General features: G+C 31.3%; 2 non-coding genes across 2 annotated transcripts; one reads left to right on the top strand and one right to left on the bottom strand.

Annotated features, from left to right (window-relative positions):
- Window positions 1–42: 42 nt before the first annotated feature.
- On the top strand, window positions 43–115 carry Trnav-cac. Its single transcript has one exon. It is a non-coding gene; the product is annotated as a tRNA-Val (tRNA).
- A 1094-nt stretch (window positions 116–1209) lies between these two features.
- On the bottom strand, window positions 1210–1282 carry Trnav-aac. Its single transcript has one exon. It is a non-coding gene; the product is annotated as a tRNA-Val (tRNA).
- Between the last annotated feature and the right edge of the window lie 22331 nt (window positions 1283–23613).

Below are 23613 nucleotides of genomic sequence, written 5' to 3'. Positions count from 1 at the left end.
AAATATTGGCGATGCGTGCTACAAATGCGTTTTATTTTTGTAGGTTCTGTGGTGTAGTGGTTATCACATCTGCTTCACACGCAGAAGGCCGTTGGTTCAATTTCGGCCGGAATCATGTAATAAAATCCTCTATATTAATTCAAAACCAATGAAGATTTTTGGTGATATATTGATTGTTGGTGCAATCCCATGATGTCAATCATACATCGATGTCCACTACACCACGGAACCTACGAAAATAAAACGCATTTGCAGCCCGCATCGCCAATATTTAATAAAAGCTTAGAATAAATATTGAGGACTTTGATGTATGATTTATCATGGTATTGCAACGACAATCAATAAACCACCAAAACCCTTTATTGGCTTTAAATAAATATATAGGATTTCAATTAGATGATTCCGGCCGGGGTCGAACCGGCGGCCTTCTGTATGATTTATGATTCATCATGGGATTGCATCGACAATCAATAAACCATCAAAAATCTTTATTCGTTTTGAATAAATATAGAAGATTACATTAGATGATTCCGGCCGGGATCGAACCGGTAATAATGCATTTCGTGCGGTTTTAATAAATAACCAAAGTACAAGGCCAGCGCACGAATGCGAAAGTGCACATATGTCACGTCCTATACTGAATAAATAGAGTAGTGTTCGTCTATCAAACTCAGTGATGTCTTAGAAGAGAGTCCAGTCTAATAATGTCTTAAAGAGAGTATGTCTTAACACGAATTTATGTCAGTTTGTGATTTGAAAGTTTATTAAAAATTAAATAAAGTGACAGTCAAATCAAATTCAGTGTTTCTATTAGACTTTGCGTATGAGACTCTTTCAGCCTATACCAGTATAAAGTGCTCACGGTTCCGAGGAGATTTCTACCAGTGTTATTGTTTCATATTATAACTATAAGCTCTGCCCACGACACCTGGAAAGGGTTGGACGGATTTATCACCGAATTGGAGAGTGGATCAACCAACATTTGGAACTCAAATCAATTCAACAAACACCCCATATCATTTCAAACCACTACACCACGGAACCTACAAAAATTAAAAGCATTTGCAGTACGCATCGCCAATATTTAATAAAAGCTTAAAATAAATATTGAAGACCTCGATATATGATTCATCGTGGGATTGCACCGACAATCAATAAACCACCAAAGTCCTTTATTCGTTTTGAATAAATATAGAGGATTACATTAGATGATTCCGGCCGGGATCGAAGCGGCGGCCTTCTGCGTGTTAAGCAGATGTGATAACCACTACACCACGGAACCTACGAAAGTAAATCACATTTGCAGCATGCATCGCCAATATTTAATAAAAGCTTAGAATAAATATTGAAGACTTCTATGTAGGATGCGTAGTGGGATTGCACCGACAGTGAATAAACCACGAAAACCTTTTATTAGTTTTAAATAAAGGTAGAGGATTTCATTAGATGACTCCGACCGGGATCGAAAATAAAACAATCAATATACCAACAAAACCCTTCATTGGTTTTGAATTAATATAGAGGATTCCATTAGATGATTCCGGGCCGGATCGAACCGGCGGCCTTCTGCGCGTAAAGCAGATGTGGCTGTTATGATAACCACTACACCACGAAACCTACAAAAATAAAACGCATTTGCAGCACGTATCGCCAATATTTAATAAGAACTTAGAATAATTATTGAGGATTATCGTACGCGGGCTATGCCCGTAATATTTACGTTTTGCCTAGCCATTGTACGCAGGCTAGGTGTAGGTGAAGGTATTCAATTCTGTATATAATAGTATGCAAATAAATTTAACAAGAAAATATACATTCTAATTAATTTAATAATGCGAGAAAGTTGATACAAATAGACAAAATTCAATTTGAGAAATGCTTGGCAGGCCTCCACTCATTGTCAGAGGACACAGCAAACAAATAATTCAGAAATATAGAATAATTATTGTAACATACAGATTATTATGTGATTATACATAGTAGAACAAAAACTCATACCAAATACTATTTTTATAAAATGTTTATCGCATTAATTATATTAACTGATATTTTTAACTTTTAGAAAAAATCTCGGCTGTTATCTGCACCATAATATAATTTGTTATGATATTTTATTGGTTTTTAATAAAATAGCGTTGCATCCGAAACTTTCCTTATATTTCACTTACACACAAATAAATATATATATATATACTACTGTTTATTGTTAGTCGACAAAACACACAAATTATTAAGCCACAAACATAAATAAAAATATAATTAAGAGAAATAATACTTGTCAACAACCGCCACGAAGGTTAGATTATTACTGAGTTAAAATTGCATATTTACTTTGGTATTGCGCCCTCTATGATTCTGATCCCAAAACTATTCCGAATAGATAACAATTATTGAATTTTAATATCATCTGGTAACAATTCACGCCGTTTCGACCTTATAAATTGGGTCCAAAAACCGAAGTCAAACCATTCAGTGTTTGGAGCTCGTGGGGACAGTTCAATGGTAAGTCTTTTAAAAATATTTATATTGTGTAATAATTTCATATATTCAGTTTTAAATACGTTGCATGGAATTTGTGTTTGACTTGATTCACTGTTCAATAATGAATAAAAGAATTCAAATAAATTGAAGTAAATATTCGTCACTTTTATATTAAACGATATATATTACTTTTTATACTCTAATATACATTTGCTGAGAAGCCGCCTTCGTGTTTTTTTGTTACGAATATATTCAATTTTAGCTTCGGAATTAACATAAATAACCTAATACATATTTAGATTATAATGTGTACCTTGTCGGTTTAGAACAGATTTAGTAGTCAACATACAATTTTATTATAAATCCTATGTTTGAAATACTTTTTTTTAATTTTTTTTTTGGCCAGGAATTGCAAAAACGCAAATGAAAGAAGCGCGACTAAGGAAACCGACCGTATTTACAACCGACTAGTATTTATTTATTTATATTATTTTATTATTTTAATTAATTTTCTTTTTATTTAACTTGTTCAGATTTTGTGTGGTGTTTTGCACAGTGGCGGGTGACTGGGGATTCATTGTGCCTTTTTTTACATTTTATTATATTTAAAATTTTTAATTAATCTATTTTTATCATGGCTTAGTTACTACTTGCGTCCAACCGCTTTTCTGTTTTGTTTGTGCGGAAAATTGAGTTCGAAACTATTATCGTTAATCATTTATAATTTTTTCATCGTTTAAAACGATTTTTAAAGCCGAGTTTGCGCATTTTTAAAACCTGTCGCCCTCCCCCCTCGGCAGGTTCGAGTAGTTCGCGATTAATTATTAAATTAATTTTTGTTTGTCGGTGTGTGGTTGCTTGCAAAGTTTTTCCCAGAAGCGGAGCAACGCCATACGCTTTAATTCATAAATATTACTATATGTACATATTAAGAGTAACGTTAATTTTTTTTTGAATTATTTTATTAATTACCTTACGTTATATGCGCATTCAAACATCTAGTTTGAAATTTTGAAATCCAGCTTGTTTCTCAAATTACTTATATTTATTTTAACGGGTTTTTTCTGCTTTTATGTACTATATTCGTTATTGCACAATGGGTCTCCCGTGACGGAAAAATGTTGAAGACGCAGTGCTTGAAAAGTGTTTGAATTTTTTTAAAAAAAGTATATCGATCAATACCAAGAGCAACTACTACAGGAGAAGCACAACCCAGGATAGACTTGTGATACAAAAGGAATCAATGCCGAGGCCAACTACTACAGGAGAAGCACAACCCAGGAGGGACTTCTGATACAAGAGAAATCAATGCCAAGACCAACTACTACAGGAGAAGCACATTCCAGGATAATATGCATGCATATATTAGTTTTCTCGTATTACATATAATTAGTCGTTATCTAGACTTACATTTATATAAGTTATAATTTTTTAATATTAACATTACCGGGGCCCCGTTTATATCCTCATCCCTTTTAGGTAAATTTGTGTTTTTTTTAATCTCGTTTCAGGTGTATTTCCATGAAGATTTCCAGAAGATTTCCTTTTCAAGACAACCAGGAAGCCGCTACCAGATTGGAGATTATGCGCATAAATGAAATCATATGGAGCAAAGATAAAATGTATGAAAAAACTTTAATTATATTGTATTATTATTATTGGATCTTTATAATAGTGTATCGATATTATTGTATTATATTAGTCTTAAACTAATGTTTAGTTAAGGGTCCTTTTGACGTAAAAATTTCGGTCGAATATTTTGTAATTTATTTTCAAATTAATTTAAAATAATAATCAATTTTTATTTCATAATTATCCATCACTTTCCAGAGGCCAACCAGGACCAACAGAAGACTGCTGACGGATCAAGACCAATAGAAGAAAACTGCCGGATTGGTGAATATCAAGATGAATATGAAGTGTGAGAAGACTTTAGTTATATTATTCTATTATTATTAAGTAATTACTATTAAGTAGTTATATTATTTATTAGGGGCGTTTTCGGTCATACGTTTTTTTAAAGTTGTTCGCGTATTATTAATTCGCGTTTTCACGTTAATATCTTCAGTCATACCTTTTTTGGGGTTTTTCGCGTACTTTTGTTTGAGCTCAAAGAGGGTGGCGTTGTGGAAGAACCTTTCTTTTTTCCGCGCTTTTTTACATTAATTAATTAATAATTGCAAATCACAAAATGATTTGTCCATAAGTTTTATAGGCTAGGAGACTATGAAGTCCTTTTTCCAAGTAATTACATGGTGTATTTGGGGAGTACTTCTGTACTCTGGGGGGTACATCATGTGGATGCTTTTTTTTATAATATCACAATCACCGTTTGAAAACCGAACTACAATTTCCATATTAAAATTTCATACAATTTTACATTAATAAAAATTACACACTACACACCGAGAGGTTCTTTCGCTTTTAAAAATCGAAATTTTTGGGTACATTAGGTCATCTCGCGAGGTTCTTTTCGCATTACATTCGGTACAATTCGTTTATTAGTTAAGAATAATTAGTCAATGAGTTAGATTAGTGGATTAGGGCTGCAGAAGTCGTTGCATTTCTGTGGCGACACCACATTAAAAAAACGCGCCTAACAACTCTACCTCCTGGGTGGTATGGAAAAGAGTTGCATTCTAGCTATAAGTACAATTGTCATAATTAGGTATTTAGATAATTGTTTTAATTAATATACATAGATGGACCACTTTAGGTTGCACGCATTACTGATAATTATAAACTTATATCGAAAAGTCTTACAAATAAAAAAAATCAAATAAATCTTTACTTTTAAATTTGTTACTTTCCAGCTTTTTCTTGCTCAAGCTTATAAGTAAACGATTTTTTTAAGTCACTTCTAATTATTAATAATTTTTGCATTTTATACTCTTAAATCAATTAAAAATTATTTAATTTATTAATTCATGGAAAAAGTTCTATTCCAGTTATAACTGTAATTATCAGTATCAAAATATTTAAATCAATATTTTAATTTATATAGAACATTTTAATTTTAATTTAATGTATATATGAATTTATTACAAAATAATATCGAATTGTATAAAATATTAAAAAATACAAATTAATAATAATAATTAACTTGCTTTTTATGTTTTTACATTGATTTTTTTACAGAAATTTGTAAACAAATTTTAGACTTTTTAGAAAGAATAACTAAAAATTATCATTTGAATCGTGCGTTGAAAATATATTTTTGGGTGGTACTGCAATGTGAAAAGTTGTATGGTTTTTAGTAGTATTAATATTACTTGTAAGAAAGCAGAAAGTAAACGTTAAATTATTACTTAATCAGCCTGTTTAATAGGTGTGTACCTATTAATATAAAAATACAAATAAAAAAAACTTATTTCAAAAATAAATGCAACAATAAAAGAATACATTATAATTAATTTATTAATGGGAAAAAGTTGACCAAAAATAAAAACTTATTTTAAAAATGCTTTACGGGACGCAGCACGTCTTGCCATCAACAGGAAGCAAAGGTTTTTTGAATCATTTGTGCGCTCGAAATCGTGGACGATAATTGCATCCAAACATACATACACAAACACACATACTTCAAATGCTCTGTAACCTTTGAAACGTAAAGATATGCAAAAATTTCCATTTTCTATTTTTTACGATTATTATGACTTACCCTACAAGAAGTTGATAATAGAATAAAATTCAACGTAAACATTTTCTATATCTCAATTGGAAATAGGAGCATGCCAAGCATCTATTATTATAATGCCTACAGGCGTATTAAATGTGAATTTCAAAATTTCATAAAAATTGAATAAAATATAACATTTTTCATACCACAAATATTGCAGGCTATAAAACTATTAAACTTTTTTATCATACACATATTTGTATTATCGTCAGTTGTGAGTGTTTAACCCAGCGATTTCCAACCTGTGGGGCGCACCAACCCTAAGGGGGCCCCATACCGTTCCAAGGAGGGCGCGACGCTGTTTTAAAAATATTAATTTTAAATGTTGAGTAATTGAAATATTAATTTCAAATGCTGAGAAACTGCCATCTAAAAAAATCTAGATATGTTCAAATACGAATGGAACAGAAATCTATTTGTCATTGTGAAATATGATGATATACTGAAAAACAAGCTCAACCGTCGCATTACTTTTTTCTAATGGTGTGATTATTATTTTTCTATGACTTGTTTTCATTAAAACTATTTCGTCTTATAATCGATAGTTATGTTTGTATGTATTTTTTTAATATTGTGTATTATTTGGCATAATTTCAGTTAAGTATATTTAAATTAAATTATTAGAACAATTAGGGGGGAGGCGCAATATTTTTTTCTTTCGAAAGGGGGGCGCAAGGAGGAAAAAGATGGAAACCACTGGTTTATCCCCTTAACTTAGGATTTTGATACAGTTTTGTTTTTGTGTTTTATCGTTTTGTAAAAATAAATATTTTGTAATAATTGTGTCAAATAATATAAATATTATAAAAAATATACATGCAAACATAACTATTGATTATAAGAAAAAACTAGTTGGTTTGGTTTTTAGCCTTGAGGCAAGTTACATAAACTTCCCGATATGTATAAATAATCGACTTAATCCATAATAAATAAATTAATTTATGAGTGATTAAAAGTATTCCGAGTGGATTTATTACACATCATTGCAAACGAACAAACAAACACGTTAACTCGGAGTATTTTCTAAAAGCAAATTTTCAAAAATCATTAATTTTAATTAATCAATAATTATAATTGAACCAGTTTCCATAGGACTTTGATTGTTTACTATGTTCAACACCAAGTACACTCGTTATACCAACTAAATCGTCTAATTTTATTTTTAACAAACGTCAAAAAAACTACTCATTTTCTCAAACTTTGATAAATTTTTAAAATTAAACTACTTGTCGTAAGGCCGTAATATTTCAGTATGTTCTATAAGACGGCTTAATTTTTTTTTTCAACATTTAATTACAAGAAAACGGCTCGGTAGATTTTTACCTAAAACTAATCAGTATCCTTCCCAACTAATATCTTTCAAACAGTTTTTGATTTTTTAAAATCGGTTCGGTAGTATGAGCTTAAATGTGGACAAAAGGTTTAACACTTTTTTCCAAATTACAAAGAAACGGCTTGGCCGATCGTCGCACAAAACTGAGAAACGATAATCCTCATCGAGATACATCAAATGCTTTTTAAATATCTGAAATCGGTTCAGGCGTTTTTGAGCAAACGTCGATGAAAGTTCTAATTTTGACAAATGCCAAAAAGACCATACTAATTTTTGCAAACTTTGATGAATTTTTAAAGCTGAACCAGTTGTCGTAGGGCCGTAATATTTTAGTATGATCTAGAAGACTATGGTATCTACCGTCAAAAAAATAATCATAAAAATCGTCAAAAAATTTTTTTTCAAACTTTATTACAAGAAAACGGCCCGGCCGATCTCTACCAAAAACTAATCAGCACGATTTCCAATCAATATCTTTCGAACGGTTTCTGAATTTTCAAAATCGATTCAAAGTTGCGGGCTAAAACGTAGACGAAAAATTTTTCACTTTTCTGCGATTTATAAAGAAACGGCTAGGCTGATCGTCACACAAAATGGACAAACAATAGTCCACATCGAGATACATCGAGTGGCTTTTAAATTTTTGAAATCCTATTCAATAAAATAATGATAAATACTGAGGGCGTTAGCCTTCGAATTTATCTTGACAAGGTAATGTAGCATTTATATAATATTATATAAATACATTCGTAAATATACTTAGCTATAAGTTGTTATAATATTATTACTTTAGTCCCGGTACGATGCCGTAAATTGGAGAGGCTCAGTACGCGGTGGACGGGGCAGAAGAACTCAGCGCGGCAGGAAGCCAACGCGGAGCAATTTCCTCCCTTCTGGAGGCAGTAGCAGCAGCTTCCGTGGCAACAGAGGCAACAGAGGCAACAGAGGCAACAGAGGCAACAGAGGCCACCGCGGTGGTCGTGGTCGAGACCAGTCTCACCAGATCGCAATCGTTTGAAGTCAAACGGAAAACCAGTCAGAATCATTGGTATGCCACCAAATGGCCAGCAATTTTTGATTGAATGGTGAAATTCAGGGCGTGTACATCATTATTCTTTGCGGCAAGAACTGCTCGTTGACTTAACCAAGCATAATTCTGATAATTCTCACTAATGTCATTACTCAAATTTTTAATTACGGTGCGTGAAGTTCCAGCAATTTGCATTAGGGCACGATGCCATGCACCACTAATATTCTTAGCTATAAACCTTGCGGAGCTCGAGACCTTTCCAACGAATGCAAAATTGTCGAAATCGGTTCGTGCGTTCTGGAGTTATTTCGTCAGGAAGGAAAACCCGACTTATTTTTACATATATAGAAGATAATAATGATAACTTTATTATAAAATTATCATCAGGTTTAAAAAATCTAGCGCCACATAATATTAATAACCATTGGCTCTTAGTTTTAATAGATACAGATAAACAATTCATATTACTTCTTGCATTAATGCTTTAAAGGACTATATTTAGTCAATTTCAAAAAAGTTGCTTAACTTACAGGAAAGAATCCAATAAATTCCACGTTTGCATAAAGTAATTTCTCCCCAACAGATCGATAGTTATAGTTGGGGACAATCAAAAATGCATACTGTTTATTAAATAACACTAAATGAAATTATATAGTAGCAAGTAGAATATAATTCATGGTATGAACATGAACTAAATTCAGAATTATCACTTATCAAATGCGAAACTAATTTTACAACAATGTAAGCAGAGCTGTTTCATCTTAATATTGGTTCGTCTAGAACAAGTGATTCCCAAAGTGGTCATGTCAACGAAGAGGGAATATGGATATCCACGATAGTGGATCACAACTCAACTTGTTAATATCTATTTTATTATTAAGAAATCAATTAATAAATGTCTTAATTTGGATTAGTATCTTTACTTGAAATGTTTGCATAAGGAGATTGACTTGATCTTGCCATTGAAGACGGCGGAGAAATTGAATATTCTAGAAATGCGTCTGAAGGATAACAACGAGTTATTCATTTATAAAAAATTGTTGGAAAAATTCGTGCAAGTAACTGGAATTAAATAGTATTCATAATCTCATGATCTGCTTATCAACCAGAATAATAATTCAATACATCAAGCAGATCTGTATATTGTGATAAAGATGTAAAACGGCGAATGTTACTTCGACGATGTTATAAGAAGTTTTTGCGACCCAAATCTAGTAAATGAAAACAAATGAAGCGAAGTGACTGCCAACGATGAGATCCAATTCGAAGTCATCGAATTTTTACGCTCTCCGTGACTCTAGGCGGCCCGTAGTCGTCTCTGCCGGTGCTCAAAGGGATTCTCTACGCCTCCACCGGGGTTTGACCAGCTCACCTGGTTCTGCGTTGTGCTACATGAATATAAGTAAAATTTTGTGCAATATAATATATATATATATATATATATATATATATATATATATATATATTTGAATAGTCTTGAATTTGATGTTGATATATGTTATATGTTTAATTTGAGTTTAATATTCGGGCGTAACATCAATATATATATATATATATATATATATATATATATATATATATATATATATAATTCACACACAAAACACACAAGCCTCTACACAAGTTGGGAAGGATAATTCTCTACTAAGAATCCACGCCGAGAACAAGAATAAGTGTCGTGAGTGAGAATGCTAATTCTCACTCAGAGTAATAATAATTATTAAATGTTAGACATAAGTTTTTGTTGTATTTTCATGTTTTTGTATTAATTTCTTAAGCAAAAATCCGTGCATATCAGTGTTCATTTGTGTATAACAAATTTGTTAGTTAGCAGTCTCTGCTTATTGTTTATAAGAAACAGATTACAGAATAAAACTAGCTGTAAGTGGAATTCTGTCTTAAGGCAATTAGGGCATCGTGCCGGCAAATTGCTGGAACTTCCCGTACCCAAAATTATTATTTTTTTTAAAAACGATTAACATTTTTGAAAAAAAAATTATTTCGAAAAAATTAGATTTTTGAAAAACTATAAATTTGATAAAAAATTACCATATTTTGAAAAAAAAAAATTTTATTTGAAAAAAAAATTTTTTTTTGAAAGAAAAAAATTTTTTTTGAAAACAAAAAATTTTTTTGAAAAGAAAAATGTTTTCTTCATTTTGACATATTTTGGAAATTCTGAACTTTTTTTCAATGCAATCGTACTGCTTGAACTGCATAGAGACGAATTGTCACAGCGCAAGTGGCGCGCCGCCGCCTAACGCATAAGCATTGGTACGGAACCCATAGGAATGTTAACAAAATGTATACTTATTGTTAAAATTTCTATAAAATATCTGATAATTTGATGTGCATATGTCTAATGATCATTTTTGACCGCTAAATGGCTCATTTTTTTACTTTTTTCGTTAGATCTCCGAAACCGCTAGACCTGCCTTCATGAAAATTGGAACAATTCTTCATCTTGTCAATACAAGTGAAATGTTTTTTGAATTATTCAAATCGGACGCTCCGTTCTCTTAAAAACGGATGTACCGTTTCTGGCACTTTTTGCCCCGTATCTTTGGAACGGCTAGACCTGCCTTCGCCAAAAACTAATCAGCACGTCTCCTTATCAATACGAATCGAATGTTTTTTGAATTATTCAAATCGGTTGATCCGTGTTCCCGAAATCGTCGACGAAAATTTGTATCCGCACATACATACACACACATACATACATACACACACACACACACACATACATCCATTTTTTCTAAGGTATGCCAAAATGTTCAGAAACCTCTGAAACGTAAAGATATATAAAAATTTTCATTTTCGATTTTTTTGCGATTACTATAACTTACCCTACGGGAAGTTAATTAAATAAAAAATAAGAAAAAAATTTTTAGCATTGATTATCATAATTGTTTTGAAAATGTAGCCCTGAAGATGAGTCAAACCAACACTCGAAACGTATACTATTCTAAGAAACATACAGACAACATTTCCTTATAAAACCTGAAAAATATAAATAAGCTGCTGATACTCTTCAACAAAAATAGTTTTGTTTAGAGAAATTTTCGTATGAAGCTTTTTTGCTCCGAAACCATTACTAGATATATGTAATTTGTTTACGTCAAAAGCCATGTCACATAAAATTGAAAGAAAAGTGGTGCAGGTACATGTAGAAATCATTCCCTTTTTGAAAATGTATAAATCATACTGATATAAAAAATAAAATATTCGACCAGAGTTTACATGGTACAAGCAACCTCATAAAAAAGCATAATTAGATAAAATATGAATCTAAAACTTGAGCATTACAAACAATGGCACATATATGGAACTAAAAAATATAAATTAAGTATTTTTGTTTCTAAGATAGAAATAGAAACTTAACCAATTACATCCGCAGTCTCTTGTATGTTCAAAAATAAATCTTATGCGATGTTAAATATGTATAGATTTATTATAGTGGCAAATAAAAAAAAAGTAAGTAAAATTATAAGAAACGTGTTTTACATATATCATTACAGCAATATTATGTGCTATTAGTAACTATAATTATATTATTAAATTGATTTTCATAATTTTAAATTCATTTTAAAGTTACCACATTGAAACATATGTATGTATTGTAAAAATGTATTTGAGCGTTTGTAGTTTCCCAAATCTTAGTACTAATGAAAAAAAAGAAAATGTTATATCTTGTAAGTTCATCCTACAAGTTACATGTGCTGATCATTGAATATTTAAAATTAGTTAAATATAATTTATTGCATTAAGAATAAATTATTCTTCTAAAATTTCTTGATATTTGCAAATATCAATTGAAATTTTTAATATCGATTTCGAGTGCAAATTGATTTTATTCTTGTAGTTTGTGTTAGGTTTTCTTCTTATAATATGCATGCTGCATGACATGTTTCAATTTCCTTCATATAAATGTAACAAATTTGATGTAAGAATTAAGATTGAGAAGTACTTCACCAGAGATCTAAAGATCTTACAATCACAATTGAATTGGAGAAATCAATTTTCACGACTTTGAATAATTTATATAAGTGTTGAAATATTTTCTTTTGGCAATAAATTACAGCATTTGATCCATGGTTAAGAAATCCGTACAAATTAAAACTATCTTCCTGATTGATTATGTACAGTGATGAAAAGCCTTAGAGCAAACACTATTTATATTATTGTGATGCCACTTTTACCAAATATCTCAAAATTATTGAAGGTCAAAATTGTTTATGCGGCGATCATTTTATTCAACATATGGTATTGATTTACGAAGAAAAATCATGTAGTAGCCAAATAGATCCAAAATTAAACAAAAAAAACTGATGAAGTATGAAGTATTTTGCCTCCGCCTCAAATTTGATATCCCGTTCATGTGATAAATTCAGGGCGTTTTTTTCTATTTGGTCGAAAACTACTTTGAGTAGTTCACAATCATAAAGATAGAGACACGAATGCCTTCGACTGGATTGAAACTAACAAAAGAGATGTTTCAAATAGTTTGGCACAATAAACCCATCAAATCATTGGCATCACAATAAACAATATAAATCAAAATTTCCTTTTCATTGTTATGTGTGACTTTTCAACAAATAGATCAAGAATATTATAATGATCTTCAGCCATAAAGTCCTGATGACATCTTATTTGATTTATAAATCATAATTTATAAATCAAAATCAAAATAATACATAAAATACCGTGCATTATACACCAAATCCTCGTGTTATGCATTTGTCTCGATCAAAGATAATTCTTTTCATGACATGTTGAATGCTGCTCATGTTATTCCACACAGGAGCAAAGCTATGCAAAATTTGCTTTTTTCAAATATTCATATCGTCTTTTTTATTGAAATAAATGAGTCTTTATACTAAATATTAATCATATTGTTTACTATTTTGTTTCACTTCTGGAAATACTTAATAGTTCTGGTTCCAAAAGAATGCAATTTGGTTCCTATATTATCATTCGTCAGTTATTGTTGAACCTCAATAACAGTGCTTTTATTGCAATTCAGTCATTATCCTTTGTTTCATGTACGTAATAATTTTTCATTCCATTTATAATACTCCTGCTATCATAATCTATTATCGTAACATCTCCTATTATTTATAATATTTCCAATTTTGTTTTGTTGGCATTCAACAAATAAAGTTTCTTCATGACTGCTATATATTTTAACTAATTTTACATATTCAAAGACTAAATCACACATTATTTAGTTGTATTATCACAACATTGATTTCGAAAAATATCACAATTCAAGAAAACTACCGACACTTTAAAATTTACAATATAATACATACTGACTTACTAACGCGCTTGTACATTTATTTTCGCTGAACAAGAAACTCATGAACAAATAAAATTATATGTAACATAGTAGCACACGTAACTAAACAGCTCAATATCATCCGGAAGATTTACAAAATCATCTAAAAAATTGTCACTTTCTAACAATTTTCTAGATTTACTAAAACACTAGTTATGCTTTTTATGTGCTGGATTGGCAAGCAATACTCTACCAAATAGATATGAAAAATTTGAAATTATTTAAATTTAATATATTTAATTAAATTATCATAAATTAAATTACTGGGCAGTAAATACTTTCAGCTTATGTTCTTAATTCAAAAACTTTATTTTCTTTTAATTCAAGATGTATAATTTGATGTTGCCTTGTACAATTCTAGTATTCTACTAATGTTTTGGGATTTTGAGTTCTCTACATGGTACACCACTGGTAACAACCTGATGATACTTTAATGGCAAGTATTACCTTGATAGGATTTCCATTAAATCATTGTGGCATAAGAGTATTGTTTCATTCATCTTCAGTTGAATTTTCGACAAATAATGAAATTGATAAGTTTTTTTGAGCGTATATAATTGGTTTTAGCAAATTACATCACCGATGTAATCTTGTTTTGAATCGAGTAAATAAAAAGAAAAATTTAGATAATATTTCTTATACATGGAGTACATTAAATTATTCTAGAATGTCTCTCGTTGAATAGTAATTTAGTAAAACATTATAAGCCAACAGAAAACTTTACAATCCACAAGCAACTTTATCCATATCGAAGTACAACTAAATTCACTCATTGTTAATATATTCCGTCAAACTCCGCTAAATTAAACCCGGAATTAAAGTAGGGTGGATATGTGTGGCACTTAGTGGTACCGCATAAAGAATACGGTGGAAACATTACAATGGATAATTACTTCAGTAGTCTAGTCTAGTTTTATTATCTTCGAATTTGACAATTGTTAGCACTATCAAGCAAAATAAAGCTTGCTTGTTTAAATCAAATTAAAGAAATAATTTAATGTAATAGTGAATTTGTAAATTAAAATGGAATTAAAATTGCGCAACTTTTCGAGTGGTCGTATTAGTAGTATAACTTCAATAAACAAGCAATAGCTGTATTATTCCCACCCCCATTGACCTAGCGTAAGATCGGACAAAACTATACGAAACTAGCCGAAGTTTATCGAGGACGCTCGAAATTGAGTTATAAAGACATATTCTTATCTATGGGCACATTGTATCCGCCGGTCGCGTTGTGTTTTTTTACAGGCTTAGATGTTATGCTTTCAGAATTTATTTTCTTTATTTTTTCATATTTATCAATTTCACATAATTTGCTAAGATTGCGATTTTATAATTTCGTGTATTTTGTCAAACTTAATAATCTTTTTACACCGACAACAAATTAATCATGAATCAACAAAGTTCAGTTTGGTGTTATTTTAAAAAAAACATCGGTTTAAAAAAAACACCGCTGAATGCAATTTTTGCAAGAAACTACTGAAGTGCTGTGAAGGGAGTACTAGCTCAATTCGAAACATTTTAAGACTATTCATAGTATTTTCGATAACGAGAAAAACTCGTCCGGAACTTCAACTTCTAGAAAGCGACAAAGGTAAATAACTCATCAGGTTTTAATATTTAATCAATATTCATTTACTAATAATTTTTATTTAAATGAATCTTTTTGGGGCAATTAAGTGCACAGTGAAGTATAAAAACTCTATAAAATCTAATTTGGAACACAATAAAATTAATATCAGCTTATACGTAATTAACATGTAGAGATATGAAAAACAATATTTTTGCTTAACATATATTCAGACACAGTGCTAATTACAGCGACTTTTTGCATAGATTTTTTGTTATATGTGTTAGTTTTAAATCCTTGGCAGAAATAATACATTTTTCACAAATTGATTTGAAACTCATAGTTGGTATGACTATAATTCTGCCAAATATTGCAGAAGTTGCATTAGTTATCCAACACTATGCTCATAGTTTTGAATAACTATACTTAAATAGTTTTGAATAACTATACTTAAATTGTTCTGAATAACTAATGCAAAATGCATAAATCACTCTGTTTCTGAAACTTTTTATAGTGCCGCTAATACTTTTATAATAAATAGTACAACGCAAATTCTCGAAGGAGTTTACGTTTTGACCAGAAAATCCTACTTGCTAATTTCATGTCAATGATATAAATTAATATAAAACAAATATCAAATTATTTTATAATAGTCCTTCATTGACCCTATTGATTGTTCAACTTTGATCAATCTTTAGAATTTTTTATCATTATGTATATATACACATAATTAATACTAGTGAATAAACATATTTCACTGTTTTATATGTTCAATGAACGTGAGGTAGAGATGATATTAGCTTCACCTCAGCTGATTCTCAAACAAGTTCATTGACGCGGATAAAAATCACAAGAGCATTTCGAAGCAGCAGGCATTTGGAAGAAAAGAGTGAGAAAATCACATGCTTACTTGCTGAAATGATATCAACAGATTTGCTACCATTAAGCTTTGTGCATTGGAAAGGATTCCAGAAATTTATGAAATTTCTCGAACCTATATAAAAAATTTCATCAAGAGGTACTTTAACAAATCTTCCCATTCAACCTTATTTTTATTATAGATATGTTGATGATATCCTCTTGTGTTTAGATAATGATTATGTATCCCACACTTTAAATTCTTTTAATTCTTTTAATAAGCATTTGCAGTTCACTTGTGAACTTGGAGCTAGTAATTCTATCAGTTTCTCAGACTTAAAACTTATAAGAAATAATAATGTCATCCTCACTGACTGGTTCCAAAAACCAACTTGGTCTGGTCGATATTTAAATTTTCTTATCACTCTCGTTCTATAAAAATTTCAGTTGTCATTTCCTTAATAGATAGGGCCATTTAGTTAAGTGATAAGATTTTTTGGAAAAAAAACCTATCTTTGGTCCGTGCTGTTTTGAATAATAATTGTTATCCTTCATATTTTGTAAATAACGTCATTAAAAATAGATTAGAGTTTTTACAAAACAATTTGAACAGTTCTTCCTATCTTAACAATTCTTTTTCAAAATCTAATTCTTCTTCTTTAGATAAATATAAAGGTGTTATTTGTTTACCCTTTTTAAGCAGTTTTTCTTATTTTTTAAAAAAAGTTATTTGCCGCTGAAGGTTTTCTTTTGGTTTTCAGTTTTGAAAACACTTTCCGTTGCCTTTTTTCTCCTTTTAAATCAAAAACTCCCGCTGATAGGGTTACTGATTCTGTTTACAGGTTGGACTGCAATGATTGCAATAGTTGTTACATTGGTGAAACTTCCCAATATATATACAAAAGGGTTAATCAACATAATTATAATTCCAGAAACCCAAATCAATTCAAAACGATGCTTTCTGAACATATGATAAACCTGAACCACACTTTTAACATGTCAAATCCCTCAATCCTTTACATTGAAAAAAAACGGTGACCTTAGAAAGATAGTTGAGTCTTTACTTATATCCCTTAATACGTCTTGTGTAAACAAACGTATTTCCTCTCATCTCTTACATGATAGTTACAAAGTAATTATTAATTTCATGAAAAGTAATTCAATACAGTTTTAGAATCTTTCATTCGTTATATTTCTTCTCTGTTTTTCTTTCCCCTTTCGTTCTTGCTACTCTCTCCCACTCCCATACACGGGCGTTGCCTACACTGCGATGTACTTTTAACCTTGAACAGTGCACACAACGCTAGGCTACCATTAACAGTAAATATAGGAGGGCAATATGTGCTCCTTCTATTTCTCGTTTGTTAATTAACAGTATTTTATTATTTTACAACATAAAAGACTCTGAAATAAAAATAAATACCCGTTCTATTCTCTGCAAAAATTTTCTCTCCTTCATTAAATCTTTCAATTCAAAAAAAATCGACTGTTTAGATATTCTTAGAGATATTAAAGCCTGGAAAATTTTCTTAAAAGAAAACCCCGATATTCTAATCACTAGAGCCGACAAAGGAAACATAACAGTGATTTTAAATAAATCATCTTATTTAGAAAAAGTTTCCGCGCTAGTTGCTGATACAAAAACTTACTCCGCCGTTATCTCAGATCCAAGAGAACGTATAAACCGCTCTTTTCACAAATTCATCAGCGTTTTAGTCTCAAAAAAAACAAATTTCTCCAGAAATTGTGCCTAGCCTCAAAAACCTGCATCCGTACAACCCCAAACTTTACGGACTACCCAAAATACATAAACTTAACTAACCTTTCAGACCAATCGTCGCTGACTTGAATTCCCCGCTCTCAAAATTCTCCAAATTTCTCAACACCATACTTTCTTCAGTCACTGTTAAGTCCCCCTTTTTCGTAAAAAAACTCCTTTGAATTGGTCAACAAACTCCGTGATATTGTACTTCCTGATAATTCTTTATTAGTGAGTCTAGACGTGGTATCCCTATTCACTTACGTTCCCCCACAATTAATTTTAGACGCTATCACTGCTAGATGGGACGAAATTTCATGTCATACAACTATTTCATTACACTGGTTTCTTGAGTTAATAAAATTTATAATTTCTAACATCTATTTTCAATTCAACGACCGTTTCTATTTCCAAATCTTTGGCACACCTATGGGTTCTTCTATATCTCCAGCTCTCGCTGAGTTACCTTTACAATATTTGGAGACCAAAGTGTTTAATTTTTGCAAATTTTCATTCAATTCATTCAATCTTCAATTTTATTACAGGTACGTGCATGACATTTTTACTTGTGTGCCGGTTAAAAACTTCGAACTTTTACTCCACAATTTCAACCCTTTCAATGAACATCTCTCCTTCACTTTCGAAAAAGAACAGAACAATTCCATCAGCTTTCTTAACGTCAAAATTATAAAAACCTTAGATAACCGTATCATCACAAATTGGTACCAAAAACCTACTTGGTCGGGCAGGTATATAAATTTCCATTCTGCATAAAAATAGGTACTATAATTAATGTAGTTGACCACGCCATACTTCTCTCTGACAAACAATTTTGGTCTGCTAATTTATCGTTAATCCACACAACACTTATCAATTTCTCAATAATAATTATTAATACCTCTTCTTCTTCTACCAAAATCTCCAAACACAATAACATTATTGGCAATGTTTGTCTCCCGTTTATTAAAGAACTCTTTCCCATTAAAAAAAATGGTTCCACAAGGTCGACTTAAGATTAATTTGTAACATAGACTTAACCCTTAGCTCTCTTTTTTCCAACCTCAAATCACCCACTAGTTTAGAACGCACATCAAATATTGTCTATAAATAAAAATGCAATGATTGTGATTCCATTTACATAGGTGAAACTGGACAGAATTTAATAAAACGACTAAAACAACATGATAATAACTCAAAAAACCCAGGACAAAATCAAACCATTTTAAACATTGTTTTAACTTTTATAACGCTAGTATACTTTATCACGAACGGAACATTATTCAGAGAAGATTTGCTAAATCTTGTCTAATCAGCAATATTAAATCTTGCATTAATAAAAGGTGTAATGCCTCTTTGCCTTAAAGAGGACAAAACATCAAAATTTGCCCCGAAAAATGACGGTCCATACGTTGTACTAAGCAAAAAAGGAGCTACAACAGGAGGATTCTTTCTGCTCTGAAGGAATACACAGGCAATGAAACATCCACCCCGATATACCCAGTAAGGAAACGTGGACGGCCAAAGGAGAATAATGGACTACTCGCCGAGACGTCTTCGCGTCCAGAGGGGGAATCTGTAGCATGATAAATATTTAGATAAAAACACCCCATGTTAAGTACACAGTGCGGCCCATGTTAAGTACACAGTGTCGTGGCAAGTAACGGTATATGTGCACTTGCCGCTAGTAGTTGTAGACGCACTGAGGGAAGTTAGCCTGCCTCCGCGAGAACAGGCAAGCACGTCGGTTATGAGAGAAAGAATATATTGCGAGAGCATCCTAACACAAATTGACCACCAAAGACCAAGACGAGATGAGGAAAAAAGCACAAACCATCGCAAACAGGAAAGATTGAACAAGATGGGAGAATGTCCACCAACTACCCCCAAAGGAACGAGGGTTGGGCTTCGATGGACCTCTAAAGTATAAAACCAAATCCAGAATCTTTCTCTTTACGGGATCAGCTCTCAACGTGCCAGTAGGAACACTTATTGAAGCAACTTGAGAGAGTCTGAACCGACGATTCAAGTGAATATAGTACGTTGAGAAATAAACACCCAAGCGTTGGTGACTGGCTCAATCTAGATGCTTGGCCCCGATCCTTCCAGCGATAGAATAATCTTGCCTCTTGTCAGAACCTTTATTATAATTTGTAAATATTTGTACATATTGATAAAATACAAGAACACTATTCAAAAGCTGTCTGAATTATTTTATAAAACAAATATCCTTTACAAACCTATTTTAATTTATGTCGTATCTGGTACATGTACAGTAAGTAGTAATGTTATTATTGTGGAAAAGAAAAAGAATAAGTAAGAGATTTTTTTCCGCCTTACTGCAGCCAATTTGTGATGTTTATTTTAAAGAGGCATGAGCAAAATATTACATTGTTACTATTCGTATTTAATTACCATTAATATGTTAGTCGTAATAATTATTATATAGGACCGAGGAGGTTTTACCGAGAAAATAGAGGAAGACATGGTAAACGTCCCAGAACCGATAGCCCATCATATAGTAAGTATTACTAGAGAAACAAAAAGCTAGCATAAATTTCACTCAAAAATAGAAGCATAATTTGTTGTGATATAATTGGTTTGATTTCTATAACATAATTAATATTTGCTCAAAGTCTAATTGGACCTTTGTGCCTCGCCCTGCTCTACATATATACTTTTCAGTAAATTTACTTTAATCTATCGAATGTTATTTGAAACTTTTCAAAAAGCAGGTCAAAGAAGCAATACTTAATTCACTTTCTCTCTCCTCGCAGAAATTAGAAAATTGTGTATATGTTCAGTAGTATTATTTAAAATTATATGAATTATACGAAACACTTTGATAAGAATGCTGTCTGTCTTAGTTTTCGCCAAATTAACGCAAAATTTGAAAAGGACGTCAGCATTCTATCGCTCAGGCCGGTAGAATACGAAAACAGCGACGTCGTAGAACTCTACTTCTACGACTTTTTCAAGGAAAGGGGTCATCCGGATATATTATTATGATAAGTTAATATTACATTTATATAACAATATATAAATACATCGATTGATATTATGAACAATCAGTCATTATAATATTAATAATTATTATTTTAGTTCGATGAAGCAAGCTGGGGCCGCACCGGTCCAGATGATAACCTAATAAACCCCACGGAAAAAATCACGGCAACCGCGGAGGCCGCAGTAAAAATGGCAGCAGCTGGGTTAACTCCCGCCGCGGCAGCGGTAACCATCGCGGTGGTCGACGTGGCAGCGGCGGCGGTCGATATCGCGGCGGCAGAGGTCACAATCGCGCCATTTATATTTATTGAATTAATAATATGTAATTACAATATAATGCTAATATGAACAATTGATAAAGCAAATTTCAATAATATTTTCCAACGTTTATTCCCATTACGAGATATCTCATTTTTTTGCAATCCAATGGAGCACTGCCTGGAAACATTTCTCAAAGCCTTTGGATGTCAGATATTAATACTTATACTTATTTTTAATTATATTATTTTATAATTTGTATTAATTTTTATATATTTCTTCGAAATAAAATATTTTTAATTATCGACATATATTTACGTATTTCTTTATAAACTTATTTTATTGTATCTACTTTATGCATTCACATTTTATTTTTCACATTTTATTTATAACACTAGTATTATAATTGTAAATTCTCTATTATTTTTGTCAGAATTCTATCATCAGCAAATTTAATTACCTCTGAAACAACAGCGAAAGAATTTGTTGTTAATTTCTTGAAATCAACACGAAACACTATATTTTTGCTTCACATTTTTTATTATTTTCATCAATTGTATTTATTGAGTTGATAATTGAGCACTTGTATAATATATATATATATATATATATATATATATATATATATATTTATTGCTTATAACCAATCTGAACCTTGGGTTCAATGAGGTTATTTGCTGACGGGTACAGAATTTCCCCAGTGGAGAATTTCCTTACATAAATATATTGATTGTTAATTTATTAAATCTTACGGCCACTTTCTTTTTAGTCTTCTCATAGGCACTTGTTTTAACAGGTCTTTTATTAGAGTGTTTAGATGGTATGCGCTCTTTTGATGATACTTCTTTCCTTGTAACGATGAAATGTTTCGTTGGAGACAGACCAGGGCGCGTTCACTATAGCTCGTAGTATTTTTGACTGTGCTCTTTGAATTGTTTTTATATTGGACGTAGTCGCACATGTATAATATATTATTTATACTTATTTTGTACTAATTTGCACCGCAAAAAAAATTAATTCCAATTTGTACTAATTTGTACCACCGAAATTAAACCAAAAAAGTTAAAAATAGCTACTAAAATCAGTACCCCATGACGGCCAAGCCGCCCTAATATGAGATGTTTCGTGAAGATAGGTATATAGTGCAGAAAAAAAGCCTGTATTGAGGTAAAAAAAAAACAAAATAATCTTTGATAATAATATAAAATCACTGATTTTTATAAAAAATACTACCACCGTTTTGTCACAAATCATTCCTAAAATAATGTGAAGGCATTTAGTACGGGAAAAATTAAATTGAACTAAAATTATCAAATTATATCAAGGCATTATAAGCAATATAATATTTAGTTTTATATTGAGGCGTTTTCAATGTACAAGTTCAAAGTATAAAAAAATTTAACTAGCAGAATCAAATGAAACAAATACAGTGAAAACATTATAATATCTGGTATTTAAATAGAGAAATTCAGATTTTGTACTACTGTTCTTCCCTCATTAATCAACCCCAAATTGTATTTACTTCCATACTGGAGCGTTTTCAACGTACAAGTTCAAAGTATAAAATAAAAAAAAAATGAACAAGCAGAATCAAATGAAACTAATTCAATAAAAAACATTATAATATTGTGACGATAATCATAATTATCGTCGTATTGATAATTATTGTCGCCTGATGGTCGTCAACCCCAGGGTACACCATCCCCACCCTTAACTATTTGTTGGTTCTTGGGGTCCAAGGAGAGATGCTCTGGAGATCCTGGGCAATTAAGAAGTTAGAGCCAACGAAGACGTATACCATAGGCGAACGCCTTGGGATACGTTAGTGTTAGTTGTGTGTGTTGTGCAACAAGGCAGGTCCAGCTTAAAGGTCAGATAATGTAGATTTATAAGCTGTAGCTATTCTCCCCTCATATGTCAATATAAGCACATATAAGTGGTATTAGTTAGGAAACATGACCGTATGCAAGTACGGTCATGTTCCACAAATACATGCGGAATGTATTATTAATTATTTGAATAGATTAAGTTATTAAAAGTAATCTTGGTTTCATTCGTATAGTAGCTACTAACCCCCACAGGTAATTACAGGTACTTTAGCGGGCAATTGGAGTGTTGAAGTAACCCCTTCGTAATGGGGTTGCAAGGCTAGAATATAATATTTGGCAGCCATTGCAATCCCCAAGAAGGGGGCTTCAACCTTCATTTGTCACAATGATGAAAGCGTATTCGATCCCCAACTTACATTTTTTTTTATTTTATATTTAAATAATATTTAATAAAAAACCAAGCGAGTAGCTCCCA

The sequence above is a fragment of the Ctenocephalides felis genome, unplaced genomic scaffold, assembly GCF_003426905.1.
Source record: "Ctenocephalides felis isolate EL2017-DRISC unplaced genomic scaffold, ASM342690v1 CF-g0.4_SCAFFOLD_00845, whole genome shotgun sequence".
Classification (NCBI taxonomy): Eukaryota; Metazoa; Arthropoda; class Insecta; order Siphonaptera; family Pulicidae; genus Ctenocephalides; species Ctenocephalides felis.
This window is presented reverse-complemented; position numbering and strand designations above follow the sequence as displayed.